The sequence below is a fragment of the Boleophthalmus pectinirostris genome, unplaced genomic scaffold (genome assembly GCF_026225935.1).
Source record: "Boleophthalmus pectinirostris isolate CB_2022bp ecotype Guang Dong unplaced genomic scaffold, ASM2622593v1 HiC_scaffold_18, whole genome shotgun sequence".
Classification (NCBI taxonomy): Eukaryota; Metazoa; Chordata; class Actinopteri; order Gobiiformes; family Gobiidae; genus Boleophthalmus; species Boleophthalmus pectinirostris.
This window is the reverse complement of record NW_026571133.1, coordinates 45,410,067-45,437,580: the sequence shown is the minus strand read 5'-3', so window position 1 is coordinate 45,437,580 and position 27,514 is coordinate 45,410,067. Positions and strand designations below refer to the sequence as shown.

The 27,514-nt window shown below is 39.1% G+C and overlaps 1 protein-coding gene across 1 annotated transcript in view; it reads right to left on the bottom strand.

The window, feature by feature from the left end:
* The window catches only part of net1 (neuroepithelial cell transforming 1), a 118,545-nt gene that overhangs the window by 48,659 nt on the left and 42,372 nt on the right, over window positions 1-27,514 (bottom strand). Inside the window, exon 3 of the mRNA XM_020923656.2 lies at window positions 10,237-10,299. The gene's annotated coding sequence lies outside the window, so the exon portion shown is untranslated. The remainder of the gene's footprint in view (window positions 1-10,236; window positions 10,300-27,514) is intronic.

Here is a 27,514-nt window from a genome sequence, read left to right as displayed (position 1 = left end):
CCCTCCCCCCGTACGGTGTCCTGGTTTTGACAAACACAAATATGTCACACTAACCTGTATTCACCTGAGTCGTGTCGCATCAGCAACACAAGAGCTGTTTTTTTTTTTTCGTTGCTTAGTTTATGCAAATGAGCCATGTGGTTTTAAGTTTTGTTTCTGTGAAACTTGTGCAAAGTTGAATTAAACACATTCTAATGTCAAACGGGCTGATGTGGCTCTAGAGTGATTATGGCTTATATGTCGTAAAGTTGAATTTATTTATGCAGATTAGTCGTGCAGATAGTAATAATAATGATGATAAATTTTAATATAAAAACATTAACGATTAATCGATAATCGTTAATTCTCCCGACGATCAATTAAGAAAATTTTATCGAATGCCCATCCCTAGTCTGGAGTCTGGAAAAAAGGGAAACGGTGTGATCCGAGCGCAAATGTCTGAAGCGCACCGATCCACACCGTGTTGGATTGTTGTGGCTGTCGGTCGGCTGTCAATCATCGCTCTAGCGCCCGCCCCACACCCGCTCCCCCCAACCCGCCGGGCACCACCCGCTCTGGAGAATTTTTTCAGATTTTGCTTAAGGCCGGAGTAAAGCTTCAGGACTCATGGGTTTTTTTAATGGCTCTTTAATATTTTCTGCACTTAAAGGCCCTGAACCAGATTTTTCTCTTTACAAAGAAGAAAAGTGAGTTTGTTTGAACCGTTAGCAGAGGTTGTCATAGATTCTGCTGAGACTACGGTGGAATTTTGTACAAGTTAGTGTCAGTGCAATAGTCAGTGTTGGGAAGGTTTCTTTTCAAATGTAATCCACTACAGATTACAGATTACATACCCCAAAATGTAGTTTGTAACATAATCCATTAAATTACTTAAAGTGAGTAACATAATCTGAATACTTTGGATTACTTGATTTGCTGTAGAGAAGCAAAGAAAAGGAAATCTTCATGTAAGATGTTTGGTCTGCTAAAAGAAAATAAAAAAGCCGAGTCTTTACTTAACCATATTAAAAATATTATTGATAGAAGACGAGGAGACATGGTCCACACAGCAGGATTTAGTCCTGTTAAATCCTGTTTGAGACATAGTTTAGACCTGGTTTTAGTCCTGGTTTAGTCCTGGTTTAGTCTTGTTTAGTCCTGGTTTTAGACCTGTTTTAGACCTGGTTTAGACCTGGTTTTAGACTTGGTTTACAGTCCCTGACAAAGTCTTGTGGCTTATCCATTTTGTAGAAACAAAAGCTTATAACCTGACTTTAAATTAATCGATTGGTTTTAGAAATGTCTCATATGAAGCTAAAACCCTCCCAAATTATGCTCAATAAACTAAAATAAATTTGCTTCACTGAAGAAAGATTGATCATTTAATGAACACAGAAAGGTCAGATTTTGGCAAGACAAAAGTCTTGTCGCCTACAGAAAATTGAACAAATAATTTACTTCAAATACAAAAATATGTTGCATAACGTCAGTGAATGAAGTAGTGGTGCTGTGAGATCCAGATTTAATATCTTGTATGACTCCATGAGCTTGAAGGACACATCCATGTGGTTCAACAATGATTCATACAATTTGTTGATGAAGTCATCAGGAATAGTAAAGAAAGCGTCTTACATGCCTCCCAGAGTTCATCAAGATTCTTTGGTTTTGCCTTCCATGCTTCCTCTTTCATTCTACCCCAGACCTGCTCAATGATGTTCATGTCTGGTGACTGGGCTGGTCAGTCCTGGAGCACCTTGATCTTCTTCACCTTGACAAACTTTGATGTAGAGATAGAAGTATGTGATGGAGCACCATCCTGCTGCAAAATTTGACCCTTTTATAGTTGGGAATGTAAGAGGAGCTAATACTTCTTGATATTTTAGGTTATTGATATTTGCCTTCCACCCTGCAAATGTCTCACACACCCCCAGACTGGATGGAACCCCAGACCAGGATTTTTCTGCCACCAAACTGAACTGTTTTCTGGGTGAATCTTGGATCCATGTGGCTCCAGTAGGTCTCCTGCAATATTTGCGGCGGCTGTGATGTAATTCAACCGAGGATTCATCTGAGAAATCCACCTTCTGCCACTTTTCCAGTGTCCATCCTTTTAACAGGCTGTGGGCCTTGGCAAATGCCACACGGTTTTTTAATTGCCTTTTGTTTAGTGCTGGTTTCTGTGCACTGATTCGACCATGGAGGCCATTTCCAGACAGAATTCTACAAACTGTTGTGGTTGACACAGGGACTTGAGGTGACCAGGCCTGGTGGAGTCTGCTGCAGTGGAAAAGGGGCCTTGGATTTTTGAATCAACAAACGATCCTCCCGAGCAGTTGTCTTGCGGCGTCTGCTGGACCTGGGCTTGTCAAAAACATCTCCAGTCATTTCAGATCTTTTTCTTATTCTTTGTACTTGACACTGAGACACATTGAAGGTGTCACCACCTCAGCAGTGGATCTGGTCTTCAGCCTCTTGATAATTAAGGCTTTGGTCTCAGGGTGGATCTTAGGCATGTTGTCAGAGGTCAAGTTGCAGTTGATGTGAAGGTCTGGTTCTGCTGGGTTCTTTTTATACACAAACACTAACTGATTGATCAGTAACTGATCACAGGTGAGGCTGTAATCTAGGATTGGGTGCATCATATGACAAGACCACAAGACTTTTGTCTTGCCAAAATCTGACCTTTCTGTGTTCATTAAATGATCAATCTTTCTTCAGTGAAGCAAATTTATTTTAGTTTATTGAGCATAATTTGGGAGGGTTTTAGCTTCATATGAGACATTTCTAAAACCAATCGATTAATTTAAAGTCAGGTTATAAGCTTTTGTTTCTACAAAATGGATAAGCAACAAGACTTTTGTCAGGGACTGTAGACCTGGTTTAGTCCTAGTTTAGACCTGGTTTAGACCTGGTTTTAGACCTGGTTTAGACCTGGTTTTAGACCTGGTTTTAGACCTGGTTTAGTGTCCGGCAATGAGAGGAATTACCAAGAAAAAAAAAAGAAAAAAAAAAGTGAAAACAGGAAAATACCTCTGTGTAATCCATTTATTTCAACCAAGTAACTGTAATCCAATTACCACTCACTGAAACAGTAACTGTAACTGAATACAGTTACTCATCATTTGTACTCTGATTACATAATTCTGGTACATGTAATCTGTTACTCCCCAACACTGGCAATAGTTAAAAGGCTCTGTACTTAATATTTACCGTCTTGTAAACATACGGTTTTCCTCGTTTCCCTCGTGCATTCAGAGTATCCCAAGTATTCACCACAATGAGTTCATGAGAGCGAGCGGCGTTTTGCAGTCACGGTAAAAAAACAACAACATGCTAACTGCACACTGCCTTTATTCTCATCAGACAATAAAATGCTTTCTAATGAGAAGCAGACAGTAAACAACGGACTTATTTTGACCTCAAGAGCTGCTTATGCAACACACCGGGACAAGACTCAGTTTGTGTGCAGAGCATTTAAGTCCACAATGTGATTCTAATCCACACATGATCCCTTTATGTTTTTGCACGTTACATTTGAGCACGGTTAGCCCCGCCTTCTGTCCTTTCGTTTGATTGGCAGCTGATTACAGAGCCGCCCCCACGTACGTGCGCCCCGTGGACGTACTGTACGGCGCCGCGCTTCAGCCCAGGGCCCTTGGGTGCTGCTATGACCTCACCGCGTCGCTCTGTGGTTTGGGTGTTCTTCGTTTGGCAAAGCGAAGTGGGTGCAGTTGGAACAAAGACACTTTCCACACGAGCCTGTTGATCTTGATCTGCGGTTAAAGAGATCAGTCATTTCACCTTTACAGAGCCTGATTCATCTTTTCCACTGACTTCTGTTGTATGAAAACATGTTGTGCTTCGTCTGGTGCGGCTGCAAGAAGAAAGCTGCACTGTGCAACTGTTGGTCGAGGGGCAGTCACCTGTTTGTTTCTATGGAGATGTCCTCGCTGCCCTACAGAGGCAGAACACAGTGTCATCATGTTTGGTCAAAAATAGTTTATGTCATGTTGTTTCTATTTGAAACCTGCTTTATCATGTGAATAAATATTGTGAAAAATATTGAGCTCATAATTGATTGAACTTTGAGACAAAAATAAGGAGCCGTGCAAAGGCAACAGGGAGTAACTTTGTATGTTTTTTGTGATTTAGATTTTATATCTGACCTCTCACCTCCTTTTTGTTGCGGCCTTGGCACAAGGTCTAAACACATTCAGTAAATAAACCTTTTGGGGGTGTAACGGTACAAAAATCACGGTTCAGTATGTGCCTCGGGTTTGAGGTCACGGTTCGGTTCATTTTCTGTAAAGTTTGGGAACAAAATGCAAAACCATTTACTTGTTGTTTACTTGTGTTTTTATTAAAACAACAATTAGTTTGAACATTATACAAATGGGAAAATAAAATAAATACAAAGTGCTGCTTGGTAATACTAATAAGTTCAAAAAAATATTCTCAAATAAGCAACAAATGTATGAAATATTATTTAAAAATTAATTATTGTAAACAGTAAATAAAACTTCAAAAATTTAAGTGCAGCACTAACAGTTCCAGCATCAACTTTTAATCAATCTTCAGATTTTTCATATTTTTGGCTCAAATTGTCATTGTCTGCAGTACGTGCAGATCTGCAGTGTTTCAGTTAGTTTGGGCAAAGGGCAATTTAGAGCTCAATATTTTCCACATACAAATATTTCTTCATTATAGCAACTAATCGTCAAATTTTTGGAGCCCTGCCTATTATACTTTTGTCTGGACAAAACAAACTTTCCTCTGTAGAGCAGATTGGTCTGGTTCAAATGTTCCACAGTGTGACATTAAACAGCTCTACTTTACATTTATTCAGTTACAGGTGGTTTTATGTCTCAAAAATACCGAGAAAAACAGACATTCTGACCTGTCACTTGGTCTGGTTTGGTCTCCATGGAGATAGAAAGGTTTAATGCCAGACAAAGTAATGGAGAACAGCATCTGATGGATCCTCCACCAGAAAAGTTACACAATGCACCTTTAATTTTGTGTATTTTAATTATACGCTTGGGAGTGACAAACACAATTTTGATTCTTTATGTTTTGTATTAAGAATTGACAATAAACTTTTTAGATTTTTGAATTGAACTGAATTTTGAATTTGATTTGAATTGAAGTGTAGCAAGATGTATTTTCATATTTTCAGTACAAAAAGTCTCGTTTCACTGGTAGATCATTTTACTTACAAAGTGAAATTGACTCAGATCATGACAAAAACTTTCGTAATTCAAGTTATTTTGTCTAGATTTGAGTTTTTGCAGTGTGGAACATCATGATGAATATTTGAATCTGATCGGCTCAAGCGTCACAACAGCCAGACGAGCCGAAAAACAAACCTTTGTTACATCCAGTTGAGAGAAAAGACATCTGCTCTGTCCACATATTCACACTTTCCTCTGCACTCTGCATGCAGCTTTACCCGCGCACAAACTGAAATAACCGTTTAAGTCAGCCAATCGCAAAGGCTGCAGTTTCTAATGTGCCATTATTTCTATCATGAACAAAAAAATCTCCAGTTTTGTCCTGCGTAGAAACAGATGTTTTGAAATGTTAGTCTTGCATTGGTTATTTCAGTCTTTAGGTCAATTCTTCTGGTTTACAATAAAAACCTTGAACTGAATGTTATTACTAAAAGTGCATTACGCAACTTTTCTGGTGGAGGGTCGTCTACCTGCTCGTCTCCATGGCGATGTTTACACTTTCCCTATGACTTTAAACATGTCCATCAAGCATTTGGGTCCGGTCAAGTGGTAACGGAGGGAAACAGGGGCAGATTTTTGACATTCAAATGTCTCTTATTCAGAAACTAGAGGGACTATTGAAATAAGTAAAGTATCAGAATGTAGGAAAGAGTTACACTCCAACAGGGTCAAGTTAAACCTGTGATATTCTTTCAAGTTGTTGACAAAAAATTTTAAAACTCATGTTGGTAACGGAGGGAATGAAATATGCAGCACTTTTTGGGCAATAAATCCAAACAGTGATAACTCTTGGTTCTCACTTCCATATCCTTAACAAACTGGTTTGAATATTTGCTTCATATAGTTTTCTACCATATGGTACAAGATTAGGTTGAAAAACCTCTTACTTTTTGACTCATGAGATTTTTTATTAAGAAAAGTCATGGTAACGGAGGGACAAGTAACGGAGGGAAAATTGTACAAACAAGTAGAAGGTGCAGGATTTTACATCATTTGTCGCTTTTTTCTTCTGAATACTTTAATATTACTTCAAAATGAAAGGAAACTATTTCTATAAAATATGTCAGTCCTTCCAAGCAAATTTTTATCATTTTAAATACATAAAAAAAAAATAAAAAAATCATGTCCCTTCATCAACAGTTCAAAGATGGAATAACACAAGATATGATGAAATACATCCATTTATTGACATGATTTTCAGGTCTTTGAAATTTGGGAAATAATTTTTGTTCCATGTTTCATACATGGTCTGTTTAAAACATATGGAACTTTAGAACCAAAATTGGTACAGAAAAAAGGTCAACAGTTTCATAAACTAGAGTACATATGTATCTGTTCAATACATTTTTATATCAGATGTATTAACTTGAACTTTTGGCCTTGATGTTTACTTCTGCTTGACCAGGCCCATTTGTTCATTATGGGACACCTCTCCACAGATCTGACCTGTAATGTAGCATAATGTAGTGCTGTCACCTGCTTGTCGCCCGTGAGATAAATAAGTTTAATCCTATTCCATTGTAAGGTTAAAGCTCCCATCTGCAAATGTATTAGATTTTTTTTCACACGTAGACGTGAACCCCCCAGACAGACTAATAACAGAGTGACCCTCGAATGTGTGTGATTTGACATGTTTCCATGAGAGATTTAATTCTGAATAAAAACGAATTCCGCTTTAAAAAGTCCAACTTTTTTTTTTTTTTTTTTTTAACTCAAAGGAGAATATTTTAATTTAGAATTATTTAATTCAGAACATTTCATTTGGAATTAAAACACATGTAAATGTGGCCACTGAAACAAAACACAAGTCCAGGTCTGTTTTTGAGCAGGTAACAGCATTAGAATGTGACTTAAAGCTCACAATATTCCATTTTGCGTAATATAGAACAATTAATTTGATCATGATTATTTGTGTATTGCTTTGTTTGTGTTTCTTAGTCTGTAAAGCACTTTGAGTTTCTTTGTGTGACCAGCTGTGCTGTACAAACAAACCTGCCTCACGTCAATAAAGTCTGTCTGAAACACAGTGGGAGTCTGCAGGGTCAGGGTTTCTTTTATGGAAAACATTCTATTCTTTAATATTTTATTCATTTCTGTTATGATAATAAAGTTTGAACATTGAGATATGAATACAGATAAACAAATACTGTGAAAAAAGATAATAAAAAATAAATACATTTATATACACTAAACGTGCATTGTGTAATTTTTATTTTTTTTTCCATAGAGATGTTATTGTTTTGTCTGGAATGTTTCACAATATTCTATTTTCATGGAGACCAAACCAGACCGAGTTACAGGTCAGATCTGTGGAGATGTGGCCCTGCTCACACTCAGGATGCCTGTTTTTGTTTTGTTTTTTTTTGGAGCTTTAAACCACCTGTAATTGAATAAATGTAAAGTCGAGCTGTTTAATGTCACACTGTGGAACATTCCAGGCAGAGCAATGACATCTCCATAGAAACCATTTACCACAGCCACACATTTAATAACACACTGCAATTTTTGAAACACAACAGTTTGATTACATACATATTTGTACAGGATTATTCTAGTGATAACTTATTCTGTCTATACAGCCTCTGGGCTTATGACCGAGTAACATCGAAGAACTAATGTTGTAGTCAAGACCGGCACTAAACAAGACCAAGACCAGTCCGAGACCACAGGGTCCAGAGACCAGGACAAGACCAAGACCTCTGAGAGTCGAGATCGAGACAAGACCAAGACCAGGGCCCATCGAGACCAAATCAAGACCATCTTTGTCATTTTTGACATTTATTTGTATTTTACAGTTATTTTGGCACCTTTATATATAAATATTTTTATAAATCTATTTCCATTTCATCACTCGAGTGTCAGACCTTGAGACTGAGACAAGACTGAGTCCAAGAGCCTTCAAGACCAAGACCGAGTCCAAGCTCCTTAAAGACCGAGACAAGACCGAGTCCAAGCTCCTTAAAGACCGAGACAAGACCGAGTCCAAGCTCCTTAAAGACCGAGACAAGACCGAGTCCAAGCTCCTTAAAGACCGAGACAAGTCCAAGCTCCTTAAAGACCGAGACAAGACCGAGTCCAAGCTCCTTAAAGACCGAGACAAGACCGAGTCCAAGCTCCTTAAAGACCGAGACAAGACCGAGTCCAAGCTCCTTAAAGACCGAGTCTAAGCCCCTTCAAGACCGAGACCGTGTCCAAGTGCTTCAAGACCAAGACAAGACCGAGTCCAAGGGCCTTCAAGACCAAGACAAGACCGAGTCCAAGGGCCTTCAAGACCAAGACAAGACCGAGTCCAAGACTGAATCAAAGCTCCTTAAAGACCAAGACAAGACCAAGTCCAAGCTCCTTCAAGACCGAGAGAAGACCGTGTCCAAACTTGGTTGAGTCCGAGACAAGACCAAGACTGCAAAAGACTCAAGTACTACGACTCTAGTAATAATAATGTATTTTTCATACATTTTTAAAACATTTTTGAGATAAAGTCAATGTCCTTCCAAATCTTCAGGCCTTTGCGTCTTATGCTGAAACTTGTACATTTTAGTTTCGGCTTTTTTTTTGCCCTTTAGAAGTTGTTTTCTGGTATCATGTTGGTGAGTTCGCAAAGTCTTTCACTGTGCAGGTGACGGACCCTTCAACCAGAAAAGTTACATAGTGCAGCTTTAAGTTTGTAATTAATGAAACCCATGGATCATTATTTAATGTTTAGGACATTTAAATCTTAACATTGGTCTATATTCTATACTGGTCTCCTAAATATTTATGTTTTATTGCCATTGTCAGTGAAGAAAATACAGAAAACTAGAGATTTGCTTTGGCGTTTTGGTGCATGAAATAATAAAAAAGGACATGCATTAAAACAAAAAAACTGAAAAAACTCTGACAACACCACAAATAAATGTAGCTGAAGGATCAGACACACACGTCTTAGGTCATTAATTTTCCACAAACACCAGGACGAACTCGGACTCATTATCAATTTTAAAACAAGGACTGATAATTGTAAGTCTGGTTTATGCAAATGCACTTTCCATTGCATGACCCATATTTAAGAGATGAGCTCACATGGCATTATGCCTTTTGATTACAGTTATTAAACCTGCTCTCCCACTCACTTTTATAATTATGTTTTTCACTTTGTACATAATAGCTCATAATTGGATCTCGTCGACCTGAAGACGGAGCTTTGACAATGCCTTCTATTGTTCGCTTCAAGAGGAAATGTTACACCATCGTAGAAAGTGCCAAAAAAAAAAAAATTGCATAACCTTGTTGCCTCATCAGAAACATGCCCGAAGAGGTTTTTACATCTAATGAATGAATCTGGAAGTGCACAGTTAGCATGCTTCCAGAGCTTTTCCACCTTCGGCGTTACAACAAAGAACCATTCACACACATTCACACACATTCACACACATTCACACACATTCACACACATTCACACACCAGTGTATGCAGAAAACACCGGGTGCGAGGTGGGTTAAGTGTCTTGCCCAATGCCACAAAAACAGCATTCATCTGTGGGAGCTAGAATCGCACCGCCAACCTCATCCAGTGATGTTTATGTGGAGAGCAGGATTTGAACCGCCAACCTTCAGATCAGTGGACAAACGTTCTGCCAACTGAGCCACTGCCGCCCACTTTATGTTTAGTTTTTATTCATTTTTTTTTAGCTTAACCAAAACTCTTGTCTGATTGTTTGTCTCCATGAAGAAAGATTAATACTTACAGTGGAACATTTCAGCAACAGAAGACAAGCAAGCAGGACTCTCAAAAGTAACAGATATACTGTATTTTTCGGTCTATTATTCTACGTTCAGACTGCAGGGCTTAATGCTCAATTCAGATTTTTGTGTGAAATCCGATGTTTTTGCGAGGTCGTTCACATTTCCAATTAAATGCGACTTGTATGTGACTCCAGTGTGAACAACACTACAAGCAAGTGTCAGATCCTCCACCAGAAATGTTCCACAGTGCTCCTTTAATCAGACCAGAGGCTCTTTCAGCTCAATGACATCACTGAGAGTTTTACCTTGAACTGGAAGCTGCAGAGGCTGACCACGTCACTGTCGTCTCTCCCTCTCCTCTTCCTCTTCTGTCAAACACACAAAAGCAACATTTACATCGTCAGTCAAAAACAGCAACGTAACAATAACCAAAATATCGTGATATCGTATTGGCAAAATCTCAATAATATTGCGAGCTGTCACAATATATCGAGTCGCTTTTCTGAAATTCATTGTTATGGTGCAGCAATAGCTAAAAACAAAACTACAGAGACCATGATGCTTTGCTCCGTTTCAGTACAATGGATCTATAATAAAAACTGGATAAGCCCCTCCCCTCTGTCCTGGCTCCAGACAGACTAGTGGCCGCTCCAGGTACTGCAGCTCTAGGAATTTGGGCCCAGACAGAATTCTCCCACAGAGCGCAATGCATTTTGGGAATTCAAACTGCCCGTGCTCTGACAGGGCTCCTGGCTTTCACAAAGGTCGGATTTTGCAGGATTCTTTTCTATTTTCACAACATAAACTTTTTAAAATATTTAAATCCTCAAAACTCCTAAAAGTGATCGTCAGACTGAGCCTCACTCTGCTCTAGCAGCTCTCGCTCTGATTGGTCCAAACGCTCCACAGCGTGCACATTACAGACGTCACACAGGTGGGAGGAGTTCACCCGGACTGAGGAAGTAAATAGAGACGAGAAAATCATTTTTGGACCCATGAGCCAATGAGCACAGAAAACTAAAAACAACACGACGCATTTTGGGTTCAACAAAGACTTGGTTACAGTTCTATGTTCAGCACAGACGGCATGAAGAACTTATTAAAAGTGCACTGTGAAATATTTCTAGTGGAGGGTCCGACACCTGCTTGTCTCCATGGAGATGGCATTTGGTTTTGTCTAGAATGTTCCACAGTATAAATGTTACGTTTAGGCACTTTTTGGTTTTTCCCTACTTTCTTTTTATTGTTTATATTTTTGTAGCATTTCTGCCTAGTTTTGTTCTTGTAAGTTGATTATGTTTTTGTAGTTTTTTTGTACTCATTTCCGGCAGGAGGCCTTAAATGCGTGAGCCCGGCGCCGCCTCGCTCTCTCTCTCTCTCTCCTCCTCCTCGTCCGCCGCCGTCGCTGCAGGTACAGGAGCGCTCACGCCTCGCGCTGGGAGTCGCCTGCTGGCTCCCCTGCTCCATCGTTTGGGGAGCTTTTGATAGTCGTAAGCCTTTTGTTTGACCTGGTGGGACCGGCTGTCCTGTTTTCGCTTTTCTGTTGGGTTTTGGTTGTTGGGTTTTTTTTTGGTCTTTAGTTACGGGTGCTGGCACCGGCTCCTACGGCCCTGTATAGGGTTGGCCCGGTGTCGCACCCTTTTGTTCTTTTTGTTCCGGCTCATCAGGTCCACCTTTCTGTTGTTACTTTGTTGGTTTGGGCACGGGGTTTAAAACATCTTTACACAAAGGAAAAATAAAAACTCTAAACTTTAATTTGGTTTCCGTGTCCTTTTATAAATATGTTGGGACTCAATTTTTCTGAGTCGTAACAATAGATTAAACCTATCTGTTACGAGGGAGCCAAGCAGGTTACAGGCTACATTACAGGTCAGATCTGTGGAGAGGCAATCCTTTTCACAGAAGGAATGATTGTATTTTTGAGCAATAGAAACACCTGTAATGAATAAATGCTAGATGGATCTGATTAATGTCATATCATGGAACATTCCAGGCAAAACAATAACGTCGCCATGAAAACAAACAGGTTCCCCTTTAAACACTTTGGGGGGGGGGGGGGGGGGGGGGGCGCGAAGTAAACAGGAAGAGCTCCATTCCAGAGGGGGCAGATCCAACACCTCTGCCCCAAAGTGAGGACTCAGTCTGGACTAAAGAAGGAGGGACCGAGGAAAGGCCAGAGGGAACCTACAAGAATATAATAAACTGTTTTGTACCATCATAAACGATAAACTTTTGTGCGCTGTTGACAACATTATTAATTTGTACGACCATAAACAAACAAACAAAAAAAAATAAAAATCCTGACATTCTTCATTCTCATTTTGTTTATTTTGATACAATCATAAAAGATAAACTTCTGTGCCTTCATTATCATTATTATTAGTATGAACGACTATAAGTACAATACAAAAAAAAATAAAAAATTGGGTTAAAATTATATTTCGTATGCACAGTATGCCATTTATTTTGCTATATGTAAATAGTTGTTAAGATTCATCATCTACAGGAAACACAACATTTTAGAATTTTTGAAAACTGCCATGAACAGGGGCAGGTTAATATAAGTTTTTATTTTCTTCTTCGGGCTCCTTTTCGAGAAATGTGCTTTTCTGTTGTTTATGATGTAGATGTAGTGTGTGTATGATTATTGTTTCTCTCTTGGCACAAACTAGAAATAAAAATTAATCAAAAAATTTTTAAAAGAAAAAAAAAAATTAAACTGTATGTATCCTGCGCTCCTACAGATTTAAAATAATATTACAATCAGAACTGAACCTGCACTGACAGAGGCTTAAAGTTTCTAAATGACACTAAACTGACTCTGAGCTTTAAGTCATGTTATAATGTTGTTCCCTCCTCAGAAACAGAGCTGGAGTTGTGTTTTGATTCATTCACACATGTTTGAGTAACTCTTTATTATTACTTTGCAAAGCTCAAAATGCTCTGTTCCACCTTGTGATGTCACCTAGTGGTAGTTTAAGTTTTTCAAGTCACCTTTTACTTTTAATTCAGTAGAGATCAACAATTCCAGGGCTGAAAGGATCTAAATCAGGCATGTCCAAACTATGTGGCCCTCAGACAATTTTTTCTTGGCCCTCAGGCTTCCAGGTGACTTGGCCCAAATTACCTTGCATCAATTAAAAACTTACTTTTCACTACAAGTTTTTAGAAAATCTACCTTGATAAAGCTGATATTTCATATTTAGTGTGTGGTTTTGAGGATCTTCACATGAATAAAGACTGACAGTTCATTCTAACATGTTAAACCTACACATATTTCAATTATTCACTGAGCTCCAGTCTACGGCCCTCAAACAGCCCTCTGCTTCATCTGTGTTTAAATATGTGGCCATTGATGAAAAAAAGTTTGGACATCCCTACTCTAAGGCTACATTCAGACTGCAGGGCTTAACGCTCAGTTCCGATTTTTTTGTGAAATTCGATGTTTTTGTGAGGTCGTTCACATTTTCAATTAAATGTGACTTGTATGTGACTCCAGTGTGAACAGTAAACGGCCCGAAAGTGTCGCGCATGTGACACTGGAGACATGACGACGTCAACCACAGCGAGCGTGCTCTGTGTTTACAGAAGTTGTCCAAACATGGACGCAGCATTGAGCATCTGGAGATTTTAAAGTTCCTCTTGTACCGGAGCCAGAACATGAACAACTTACTTGTTTTAAGGAGGAGATTGAGAAGGAGAAGGACGAGGTTTTTGGCCGTGGTGTTTTGTGGGACAGTCCACTGAAAGGAACGTGTGGATGTGGAGACGTAGCCAAGAGTGGTGAGTGGTGATGTGCTTCACTCCAGTGACACAGAGTTCATTAAAGGTTGTATAGAGGATTTTCCAAGGAACGAGAAATCCAGCGACTGTTTGTCCTTTTTCAAATGTTGCGCATGCGTGAAACCACCCCCCCCTCCCCCACAGCTCCTACGTAGAAACGCCTCCTCCCGCCTCCTCCCGCCTCCTCCCGCCTCCTCTTTACGCCAGAAACAGGTTTGTTTACAGCCGGTGCTGCACATGACTTGTAAACAACTAACTACAGTGTTGGTTAGGCAAGACGGAGAAGTGAGGAGCGGGGGGAGCGGGTGTGCGGACATTTCGTGCGCAGACAAGAAGCGAGGAGCAGGGAGAAGAGCGGAGCAGGGAGAGGAGAGGGAGAGGAGAGGGGAGAGGGGAGAGGAGAGGGGAGCGGTGCGCGGAGATTCCGTGCCCAGAGAAGTGAGGAGCAGGGGGAAGAGCGGAACGGGCAGCGGGGACAGGAGCAGGAAAGGGGAGCAGAGAAGGTTTGCGCGGAGATTCAGTGCGAATGAACTAGCTACAACACGCAGCAGCAAGCGGACTCTTTCTTTGCACTGAAAATTACGTTTTCAGACATAGGATATCGCTTTCGTGTCCTGAAAAACGTTTGTCTAGCTCTTGGAAATAAAGTACGTTTTCATAATAAGCAGAAGTGACCTGTCCAGGAGTAATTTGGCGACCAATGCGTCAGTCTTTAGACCCTGCGTCTGCTTCAGTCGCGCCATCGCTGGAATGAATCTTCAAGAATCACCTTAGTTTGGCTTCGCTGCTTTTCCCCTTGTCTTCTTCTTTCAGTGACCTCAAAAACGGACTTTCTTTTGCGGCTAACTGCTCCTGGATTCTTGTCGCCATCGCAACAAACTTTGTGCGAACTGCGAGGAAGATATAGGTCAAAAAAAGCCGCTAAGAACTGTTGCGTTGGTTAAGTAAACAGCGTCTGTGCGTCTTGCGTCTGTGGACTGTGTGACAGTCGTACATAAACCACGTACCGGCGGCGCAGGCAAGTCAGTTACACTAGAAACGTAGGGAGATTGATTGACAGCCTGTCAGCTCACAGATAACGAGGCAGTGTCGTTATCTATTGGCAAATGTTTAGCCCCACCATGTCCAGAGTTGATGAATTTTTATTCTCTTTTTTTTTAGTCATCATAATTACAAGGCTACTGCATCTCTATAATCTATCATTGACTATTTGAAACAAAAAAAAATCCTCCATACAACCTTTAACAATTTTCGCCTACTTCATCACAGAATAGTGACGTTTGTGGCTTGTTGATAACGTGTAGGTGGATGAATGCACTTTGGCCGTTCAGACTGAAGTCACATGTCAAAAGATCAGATATGTATCGGTTTTAGGAGCACATATCCAAGTGTCCTGGGTCACATTTGAAAAAATCAGATCTGTGTGGTTCAGACTGTCATTAAAAGATCAGATACAGGAACATAGAAGTCAAAAAATCTGATTTGGGTCACTTCAGGCTGCAGTCTGAACGCAGCCTAAATGATTCTAGTGAAGGTGTGTGCAGTTTAAAAACACAGTGGAGCACTTCCTGTATTACCACATGACATTACAAGGTGGAACTGAGTGTTTTCTGTTTGAGGTAAGAACTCCTAAATATGCAGGGTTCGTGTGTTAAACCTGCAGTGTGGAACTTTTCCGGTGGAGGGTTCGTCAAATTCTTTTCATTTTCAGTGTGTGGAGATGATGTTGCTTTGTCTGGAAGGTTCCACAGTATGGCATTAAACCTTTCTAGCTTCATGGAGACCAAACTAGACCAAGTTACAGGTCAGATCTGTGGAGAGGCGACCCCACTCACAGTCAGAATATCTGTTTTTTAAATATTTTTGAGCTGTAAAACCACCTGTAATTGAATAAATGTAAAGTAGAGCTGTTTAAAGTCACACTGTGGAACATTCCAGGCAGAACAACGACATTTTTTTCATCCATTCTTGTCGTTTTTACAGATTTACACGGTCCATTTGTTTTTATTGGGTGTAAAACGTGTTAACAGCAGGATGCCCCGCCCCACAGAGTGACAGAGGTGAGGACAAAATCACAAAATGTCCGCCGGTGCTCCCTGAAAGCGCCGTGGGGTTTTGTTTTGTTTTGGACTGAAGTGGTTTTTCTTCTCAGACCTGCTCGCTTTGTCACTCTGGCCTTTTAGGAACAGACTGGGGGGGTCAAAGTTTGTTAGGTGAGGGTGTTATCTGCAAATGGGCCGTGCGTGAAGGATGTGTTTAACTTGATTTTCAACAACGTGACCATCTCTGTGATTCACGTTCATTTAAATATAAAAGCAGCAGTTTAGTGAGAACACTGCTGCTTCTTTGTAGTGCTTTGTTTTCAAATCTGCATGACAAAAACCCAGTGTGTACTCAAGCATTCTGTTCATTGTTCAGATAAAAGTCAATGTACCGGATTTTTTCAGTCTTAAAAACGTGAAAAACAGAACTAGTTGGTTGTAAACAGTTTGCCAAAGTTCTTCCTCACTTCACTTACGCATTCAGAACATTCTAATTCTTCACCATAATGAGTTTATAAGCACTTTTCACAACTCTAACAGCAACTTGCACACTCAAATGAAACAGAAAACACACACCAGAGTTCTTGTAGAGGAGCAAATGCAAGGAATATCTATTTAAAAGTGGAAAAAGTGTATGGTTGTCGTATAGTTGGTACAAAATAGTTGCCAGCACAGATGCTCATATCCCCACCAACGGACGAGCCGGCTCAACAGCAAGAGAAAACAGATATTTACATTACAAACATCATCTCATCAAATACAATACAAACATTCACATAAAATACAAAAATTGTTTGTCAATGTCACAAAAAGCATTTTAGGTCAAAGTCCACATTAAGTCTGTGAGGATCAACAGTCGTATGGAAGTAAATATGTTTTGATTTATACAGAACTTTTCACAGACATATGTCACAAAGACAATTTACAGAGCATTATTCATTCACACAAACAATCAGCAGTGTAAACTACTACTAGCCACAGCTGCCCTGGGACACACTGATGGAAGCGTGGCTGCCAATCGGCACCATTGATCCCTCTGACCATCACCAACATTCACGTGCATACCACTTTTATACTAGGTAATGTAGGTGAAGTGTCTTGCCTAAGGACACAATGTTTTGTGACTGGCACCTCTATGCGCCAACTATGCGCAGACACTAAGGACTGTGTGTGTTCCTCTCTACGTCTGCTCTACATACATGTCCAGTACTCTGATTTCCTGCTTCATTTTGTACACACAAACACAGTTTTTAAATCCTCACCTCCGCGTGCTGTGGTGCTGAATTAGTTCATGGTGCATAGACCTCGACACAGATCATACATTTAGCAGAATATGGGGCTTTTACGTGTTCAGTGTTGAAGATACTTGTTTTGGTTACTGCTGTCCAGGAGAGAAAAGAAAAAAACTCAAGTAAAAAGGTGTAAATCTGAAGTTATAAACAGGTTATGTAACTGACAGAGTGCAAGCGCACACATGAATGTACAAAGGCAAACTCCACTGATACAGAACAGATACTGGCGCTTCACAGGGGAAGGCTCGTCAAGGTTGTTTTTTTTTTACTTATTTTGAACAAAAAAAAACAGTTTCAAGACATAACAAAAAGCAAGAAAACCAGCCAATAATGAGCATTCATAATCATTATATAAAAAGATTTCTATACATGTTTGAAAAGGAGTGGCTGGAAGTATAAACATTGGTCTCCACTCGTTTTCCCGACTGTTAAACAACATTCTGTGCATTCTGTTTCATCATTTGATCAACATATGTACAATTATATCCTTTTTTTCTACAATATTCTTGAATTAAACATATATACATACAATATTATTACCCTTTTGCATTACTGCATCTTCATCTCTTTCACGTTTCATAAAGACGAGATCGAAAATCAGATTCTAATCAATTCTAAAACTAGTAACTTAACTAGATCCTTATTTTTTGTGTCATGTTTTGTATCAATACTAAAAAAGTTTGATTAACAGGACAGAAATGAACCTTTCCTGAAGTTTTGAGGATTTTTTTTGAGGCTTTTAAAATTTTTAAATGCATCAGGTTTGTCACAAGGCCTTATTTGTCCCCTGTCCGATTTGGCACCTTTTTTATTATGAGTCAAAGCTGCATTGTGTAACTTTTCTGATGGAGAGTTCGTCAAACGCTTTTCTCCACGAAGATGTTATTTCTTTGTCTGGAATGTTTCACAGTATAGTAGTTGCCGATATGATAAATACCTCGATACACAGGCCACGATACGATAATATCTCGATACAGTGCACTTTTGATTCAATACGATATATTTCAAATCAATTCCATACAGTTCAATACAAAATAAAGCCTAAATCATGTCTGTGATACTAAAAGTTTTTTGTTAAATCACTTCTTGTGCAAAGTTCATATGAAACACAAACATTTTAATCATCAAAACAGTGAAAATGTCAAATGTGTCGCATAAATGAGTTTCCTTCCATTAAACAAGCAACAAAACTGTAGCTGTAACAAAATAATTTTGTCAAATATACCAAAAAATACTCGACACAGCAGCCCACGATATCCGTACTGTATCATCACATTAAACGACACGATATATTGATATTTCCATATTTTTGCACATCCCTAGTGGAGACCAAATAAGTTACAGGTCAGATCTGTGGAGAGGCGACTCCGCTCACAGTCACAATGTCTGTTTTGTTTTTCAAGGTATTTTTGAGACATAAAACCACCTGGGATTGAATAAATGGACAGTAGAGCTGTTTAATGTCACACTGTGGAACATTCCAGGCAGAGCAATGCCGTATCCATAGAAACAAGCAGGTGACAGATCCCCAAACCAAAAGTTACACAGTGCACCTTTACTTTACTCATTGAAGTCAGAGTTAAATCATCTCTGCTCTGTTTTCTAACGTGCAGTAACAGTTTAAATGCAGAAGTTTCATGGACTTGGAGCAGGTCTTTACAAAACAGTTTATATGAAAGTTTGATCGAGTGAACCTGAAAAATGAGATGGGTCCAAAGTACGGTTACTATAGCAACTTCAGCTCATGCTCTGAAGTATCTGGGCATGCTCAGTCTGACACATGGAGGCAAATCAGGTAATGGCACTCACCTGATTTATCTCTATATCTCTATATCTATATCTATATCTATATCTATTTATCGCTCTATTGTAAATATAATAATGTGTGTCGAATCCCTCAGTCGTTCCAGGTAGAATCCAGGGCAAAAAGAGAAATTCAATTTGTCAAATGGATAAAATTTTTATTTGGTTGAATATGTTTTGCAGCTCATCCAAGCTCCTTTTTCAGTGCTATATAATAATAATAATAATAATAATAAATTCATTCTCGACACCACTGGGCAACACACACCAATTCAGAAAAATAAATAAAAACATAATATAAATAAAATAAATCAAATTGTTAATGTTAAGATATGCAGTTTATGTATTAAAAATTATAAAATTGAATAAAAAAATGGTGAGAGGTCAACCTAATATTATGGAACTATGGAGCTAGATACGTTTTATACTCTGGAATATTATTAATAAGAGTCAGGTTTATGGAGATGCGAGCCTGCTCACAGTAAAGTTGTAAGGGTAAGGGTGTGCAAAAATACTGAAATATCAATATATTGTATCGTGTAACATGATGATACAGTATTGATATCGTTGCTGTATCGATATATCACTAATAATATTTTTTTGGTATATTTTACTAAATTATTTTGTTACAGAGCTACAGTTGTGTTGCTTGTTTAGAGAAAGAAAACTCATTCATGCGACACATTTGACATTTTCACTGTTTTATTGATTAAAATGTTTGTATTTCATATGAACTTTGCACAAGAAGTGGTTTAACAAAGACTTTTAGTATCACAGTCATGATTTAGACTTTATTATTTTACTGAACTGTATTGAATTGATTTGAAATATATTGTATCAAATCAGAAGTGCACTGTATCGTGATATGTATCGTATCGTGGCCTACGTATCATATCGGCATCTTCTTAATGATACCCAGCCCTAGTAAAGATGCAGGTTTTTCTAAGTTTTTTTGTACAATAAAAACCACATTGTTTCGTTTTAGTCATACTATTATTATTATTGTTGCAAAAAGTGACACAGTGTTAAAGTCATTTTGCAGTGATTTTAAGTGTCACGTGTAAAGTTTCTGATAAAAAAGCAACATGATTAAGAACTCCAAAAGGTTGATTTAGCAGAATATGGGGCTTTTAAGTGTAAAAAAAAACCCATAATAATAATCAAAGAAATCAAATAGTTAATGTTAAGAAATGTAGTTTATGTAGTGAAATAAAGCTTCAGTTCACACAGTGCAAGTTTGAAACAGAGAGAAATCTGAACGTCTAAACTAATACAATAATCCGGTGCATTTCAGAACATGTTTGTGGAGGTCTAAAGTGCAGAGTTAGCAGGTTTTCCCCTTAAAATAACAGGATATTTGGCTGTTTGATTAGATTAAGAGACACTGTGCACTTTTAATCCAGGTGGTTACTCTTGTGCCTGGGGGAGTTTGACTTTTCTCACTGGAAAATTACAGAAACTGGTCCATTAACTGGTGCGATACCTTAGATCACTGTTACACTTGTACGAGCAGCTCTGGAGTCGTGTGCGTGTCGAGTCTGGACCACAGTTACAAATAAAACTGTTAAATAACCCAAATCGGACCAATGGGAGCGCAGGACCTGAGCCGTATCTGGGTCAAAACACCAAACCGGAGAATCACTAATCCAGAGACTTACAGCACAAGAGCCCGTCACGATAACAACATTTTAAAGATGATGTATTGTTGAAGTCGGCTATTCTGTTCAGCGGTTACCATGGCGACACAATGCACACATTCACAAACACAGACACAAACGTTTTAAGATCATCTGAAAACTCTAAACAAAATATAAAATGGGTTTAAAGAGTACATTTTCAGGAGCCTGTGATCAGTGCGAGCGTTCGTGGTCCTGTTTAGGAGTTTGATTTTCAACAAAAAGTTGAGAGTGACTAACTGAAAAACAATGTATTTATTTTTTCCTACACCAAAGCAGTAACAGTGCACAAGTGCAGCAGCACACACAGATATCACTCTTCACTTTAACCCAGGGGTGGGTAGTTCATTTTTCCATGGGGCAACATGAGAAACAGAAAATATTGCGGAGGGCCACAACGCTTAACTCAATTCTGCATAATATAATTGTATTTCTTTAGAAAATGCAGTAAATATCTTTGTTATGACGAGCTGGTCAGACTGGGAAGAGTTGATGTTATGACTAAGCAATAAAAAAGTGAGAAAAACACCTATACCAATAAAATCAATGTAGCCTTAGTTCAACTTATAAAATATGTCTACGATCAGACTGCAGCCTGAAGTGACTCAAATCCGATTTTTTTTGGTCCATGCTCCTGTATCTGATTTTTTTCAAATGCGACCCAGGACACTTGGATATGTGTCCGGTCAAGCAGAAGTAAACAACAAGGCCAAAAATTCAAGTTAATACATCTGATATAAAACTGTATTGAACAGATACATATGTACTCTAGTTTATGAAACTGTTGACCTTTTTTCTGTACCATTTTTGGTTCTAAAGTTCCATATGTTTTAAACAGACCATGTATGAAACATGGAACAAAAATTATTTCCCAAATTTCAAAGACCTGCAAATCATGTCAATAAATGGATGTATTTCATCATATCTTGTGTTATTCCATCTTTGAACTGTTGATGAAGGGACATGATTTAAAAAATAAAATAAATGTATTTAAAATGATAAAAAATTGCTTGGAAGGACTGACATATTTTATAGAAATAGTTTCCTTTCATTTTGAAGTAATATTAAAGTATTCAGAAGAAAAAAGAGACAAATGATGTAAAATCCTGCACCTTCTACTTGCTTGAAGAATTTTCCCTCCGTTACTTTTCCCTCCGTTACCATGACCTTTCTTAATAAAAAATCTAATGAGTCAAAAAGTAAGAGGTTTTTCAACCTAATCTTGGACCATATGGTAGAAAACTATATGAAGCAAATATTCAAACCAGTTTGTTAAGGATATGGAAGTGAGAACCAAGAGTTATCACTGTTTGGATTTATTGCCCAAAAAGTGCTGCATATTTCATTCCCTCTGTTACCAACATGAGTTTTAAAATTTTTTGTCAACAACTTGAAAGAATATCACAGGTTTAACTTGACCCTGTTGGAGTGTAACTCTTTCCTACATTCTGATACTTTACTTATTTCAATAGTCCCTCTAGTTTCTAGTTTCTAGCTATTTGAATGTAAAAAATGTGCCCGTTTCTCTCTGTTACCACTTGACCAGACCCAGATGTGCTCCTAAAACTGATACATATCTGATCTTTTGACATGTCACTTCAGTCTGAGCGGACAGTCTTTGTTCATATGAAACACAAACATTTTAATCATCAAAACACTGAAAATGTCAAATGTGTCACATAAGAGAGTTTCCTTCCACTAAATAAACAACAAAACTGTAGCTCTGTAACAAAATAATTTTGTAAAATATACCAAAAAACCCTATTGGCAATATATCAATACAGCAGCCGACAGTATCGATACTGTATCATCACATTAAATGATACGATATATTGATATTTCCATATTTTTGCACAGCCCTAGTTAGCAGTATCATTAGCCACTGACGTAAACAGTCGCGCTCACGTCTCCAGGTCCTCACTGGGGAAAATACAGAGTAGTATCAGATCGGGGATTTGGTCTGAGTACTGGCCGATATCGGAGCTTTTGCCGATACCAGTATTAGTATCGGAACAACCCTAGCTGTGAAGTTGTAAAAGCAGCTCTTAGGGTTAAAAATTAAATAAAAATGATAAAGCATTCAATTATAACACATTTTTATCACACTTTATCTACCGGTAAGTGAGGAGGGTGCAGTGTTGCCATGTGAAAGTTGTGAAAAGTGTTTCTAAACTCATCGTGGTGAATCATGAAGACGCTCTGAATGCACAAGGGAAGAACTCTGGACCTCTGCAAACTGTTTACAGTGAACTAGCTCTGTTTTTCACATTTTGAAGAATCAGGTACAGAGACTTAAATTTTTATTTTATTTTTGTTTTTGTTTATGTGTTTATTGATTCATTTCATAACTTGTAATTATAACTATTATAAAAGATTTGACGTATGAGACGTATGAGCCCACGGGCCTCAGAAACCCCCTGAGAGCAGCTGGAGCACACACACACACACACACACACACACACACACACACACACACACACACACACACAGTCCACTGCACAGACATGTCCTGAAGAGCAGAAGCACACAAACACACACACAGGGTCACAGATATAGACACGCAGACACCCCCCCACACACATACACAAACACACCTACACACAGACAGATACACACACACAGGGTCACAAAGACACATGCACACAAAAACACACACACAGGGTCACAGATATAGACACACAAACACACACCCAGACACATACACAAACACAGACACACACCCACACACATACTCACAGATACAAACACATGCACACAAACATACACACACACACAAGGTCACAAAGTCACACACACCCACACACATAGACCGGGTCACAAAGACACACGCACACAAAAACACACACACAGGGTCACAGATATAGACACGCAAACACACACCCAGACACATACACAAACACAGATACAGACACACACACTCGCATACATACTCACAAATACAGACACACACACAAACACGGACATAGACACACACACAAACACAGATACAGACACACACAGATACACACACACGAGATTGGCCGTCCTGGGTACTTCTGTGGCCAATGCCGATAGCGACAGTTTAGAATCCAGAGCAGCCAATGACCGATAAACTCTGTCGATATTTCTGAGCCGATACGTCAGGCAGATTGTTTTGGCTGGTTATTTTCCACTAATTATTACACAATTTAAATTTACTATAAACTCACCCACAGCCTTTTTTTTTTACCACAAACCAATAAGGGAACTTTCTCTTTTTATTATTAACACACACATGTACACACACACACACACACACACACACGCACACACACACAGACACACACCCCTTTCCTCAAGCGTGCTCCGAGCCACAGAGAGTCTGCTGTGATTCACTCTTTGTACTGACAGATTTGTGTTACATAAAAGGAAAAGCAGCAGTCAGCACTTTACATCCAGACATGAGCCACCTCCACGAGTTTATACTGTGTCTGAGCAGATACCAGAGGAGAAAGAGGAGGAGGAGGGGGGGAAGACAAGGACACTTCTCCTCTTTTAGAGTCTTTAGTGTTGAGCAAGTTTACCGTTAGTTATTTATCATATGTATCCATTTACTGTGTTTAGCAATTTGGCCATCTCTAACAGTCTTATCCAATCTAATAATCAGATAAGACCGTGAGCAAGATCGACTAGTGGCCACTCAGGTCAGTGTTGGGACGGTTTTAAAATGTATTCCCCTACAGATTACAGATTACATACCCCAAAATGTAATTTGTAACGGTTTGTAACCATTAAATTACTTAAAGTGAGTAACGTAATCTGAATATTTAAGATTACTTGATTTGCTGTAGAGAAGCAAAGACGAGGACATCGTAACATAAGATGTAGTTTTGTCTGATAAAAGAAAATAAAAAGCCCAGACTTTACTTCAACAAGTAACTGTAATCCAATTACCACTCACTGAAACAGTAACTGTAACCGAATACAGTTACTCATAATTTGTACTCTGATTACATAACTCCGGTACATGTAATCTGTTACTCCCCAACATTGCTCCAGGTACTGCATCTGCTGGGAGCTCCGGCCCAGAAAGAATTGTCCCAACAAGCGCAATATATTTATGTGAAATTAAACTGGCCACATTGGGCTGACAGGGCATCCACAACTTTCAGAAAGGTCAGATTTTGTAGGATTTGATGCCTAAAGTTAGCTTTGTAAAGCCCAAATTATGATCATGCGTCAAATTGTCTGCGTCGCGACATCATGAACCCCTCCACAGACCAACTTGCATCTTCGAAATTTTCTAACTACGTGTCAAAGTGACGCAGACAAGCAGGGAGAGCGACACACGACAATAAGAGCTGTGATTGGTCGTCTCCACATCCACTCTATAGACATTTCTGGTACTCCACTTTCCCGCTTTATTTTGTAAACACGAATGCCAGGTTTAAATCCTAGTCTCCCAGTGTGGAGGTGAATTAATTCAAGGAGCACAGACCTGTCCACAGATCCATAAATCAGAAGTGACTGTGACGGTGGCAGTTTGCATTGAGTCGACACAGAACTATAATTTGGCCTTAAGACTTAGCCCTGCCCCGCTCTGAGCCGGTGTGGTGACCCCAAGGTAAACATACTATAATAGGATTCTGGTCAAAATACTATATGGTATATTGATGCCCCAATGAAAAACTATATTTTATTCATAAAGAACTTGAATTCTAGAGAAAAACTTTTAATATTAATACTATATCTGCAAATTAAAACATATTGACATATTTAAAAGTGTTTTTTCAGATGCATTTTTTATGTCGATTATAACTTTTGAATCTTAAAAATTACTTAGTTGTTTAAACATATTTGACTGTAAATGAGATCAGTAGTTATTCATTAGTTAATCACAGTGTTGTATAATGATTTGGAATCTTAAAAATAGACAGAGGTGATCAGTTGAGTAGTAGTTAAATAGGAGAAACCTGTGACTACAGTAATCTGACCCCCCAATATGCTGATTTTAACACAACATGACTAAATTCACAGTCATTATTCTTACAAACCATTGCCTAAAATGACATTATGATGAAGGATTATCTGAACAGAACAAACTAAAAACCATAACAATGTAAAATACAATCTAAAAAGTGACAAGATTGTTATGTATATGCAATTTGAACAATATGTTACATTTACACAAAATACCAAGTCATTCTCCATCAAAACATTTCTTAAAATACCTTAAAAGTTCGTGAATATGTAACAATATATAATCAAAGTCAAATATGAGAAATAATGATCAGATAAGTAACTACTAAAGAAAAAAGTAAGAGGAGTCCAAATCCTATAAGGGGGGGTCACTTTACTATAGCAGTATGTTGACACCGGGGTCAAAATACTATGGGGGTCAAAATACTATCTCACACCGGCACTAGGTCCGCTCCAGCAGCTCTCGCTCCAGCAGCTCTCGCTCCAGCAGCTCTCGCTCCAGCAGCTCTCGCTCTGATTGGCCAGAGCTGCGTGTTTCTAATGTCACTATTGCGGCGTAAGGCCAGTATTCAAGAAGTAAAAATCTTCTGTGGCACGATGCACCAATGAGCACAGGCCATTGAAAACAATATGGGTTGAAACATGTTGGGTTCATCCTCTTCCAGATCTTATTAAACGTACATGATTTGGCTGTTTATCGTGTTTAGCTGTTTAGCAAACAGGCAAAACTCTTGATAAATGTGGCCCCAATGAAAACAAATCCAGCTGAACCTGGAAACACGTCTGACAGCACCAAAACCTAATCCTTATAATCTGTGTAATTATAAGAACTTGGATATGAAAATTGCCTCGTTTTACCTCAATAGCAGGTGGAGCCGGCACCTTGTCTATCAAAACAACATGTGGGCCCGTTTGACACGACCTTGACAACATAATACTGTTCAAAAACAAATGCTGGTGGAACGGCAGGGCGGATTAGAGCAAAAGTCCTATATTACACAAAACTGACTCTTGTGAGGTGTGAGACGTATTGTTTTGTTTCATTCACATGTCTGAGTAACTCTTTATTATTACTGTATTTTCCAGGCTATTAGGTGTTCTGGATTATAAAAGCCAATTTATGGTCCAGCATCAAATCGTCTGCGTCGTACCCCCTACGCAGAGAGTCTGCGTCGACCGACGTGCACCTCCGAAATGTTCTAACTACGCGTCAAAACGCCGCAGACAGCAGGGGAAGCGACGCAGACGATAAGAGCTGTGATTGGTCCTCCGTACCACCGCTCTACAGACATTTCCTGTCGACATTTCTTTCTTTCCATTTATATTGAGAAATAATGTGCTTTAATGCAGCTTTGCGCATATGTGTTTACATTTTACAGAAACGAAACTTAAAACCACATGGCTAACCTAATAACCTAAGCGCTCATGAAACAGCTCGCTCCTGGTACGTGGTCAGCTTCCGTCAGACTTAAAAAGAACACGACTCAGTGGAATATGAGTGTCTTTCTGTGACAGAGGGATGTTGTACTAATGGTGAGTCTGTTCTGTGCTTTTGTCGTGTTAGAGATGGTTCATGTTCAACTTTTCAGAGATTATACGTCTGCGGGTCGTACACACAGACCGTATATATGAATGGACAGATATCGTCGCCCCCTAGCGTTTTGGCAGTGAATTACTTCGTGGTGCACAGACTTCAGACGCAGATCCATAAATCAAAAACGACGGCGACAAGGCGACGGCGGCAGTGTGCGTTGAGTCAACGCAGAACTATACTTCACCCTTAAGGTGCACTGTCATTAAATGGCCTATTTTCAAACTTTTTTCACAAATAAACCGCACTGGACTTTAAAGGAAACACAACAGTGTGATGGGTGAGTGGTTTTGTTTGTTTGTGGTGTTCACGGTGACTCTGGGCTTTGTTCAGTTGTGGCGTGTAGGGAGGGTGTGTCTGGGACCAACGGATTGTCGGTGTGTTCACAGTGACTCAGTTGTTCAGTCGTGTCTAGAAGTGGCACACTGCACTCACTTTTTCGGTTCTTTCCTCCGTTC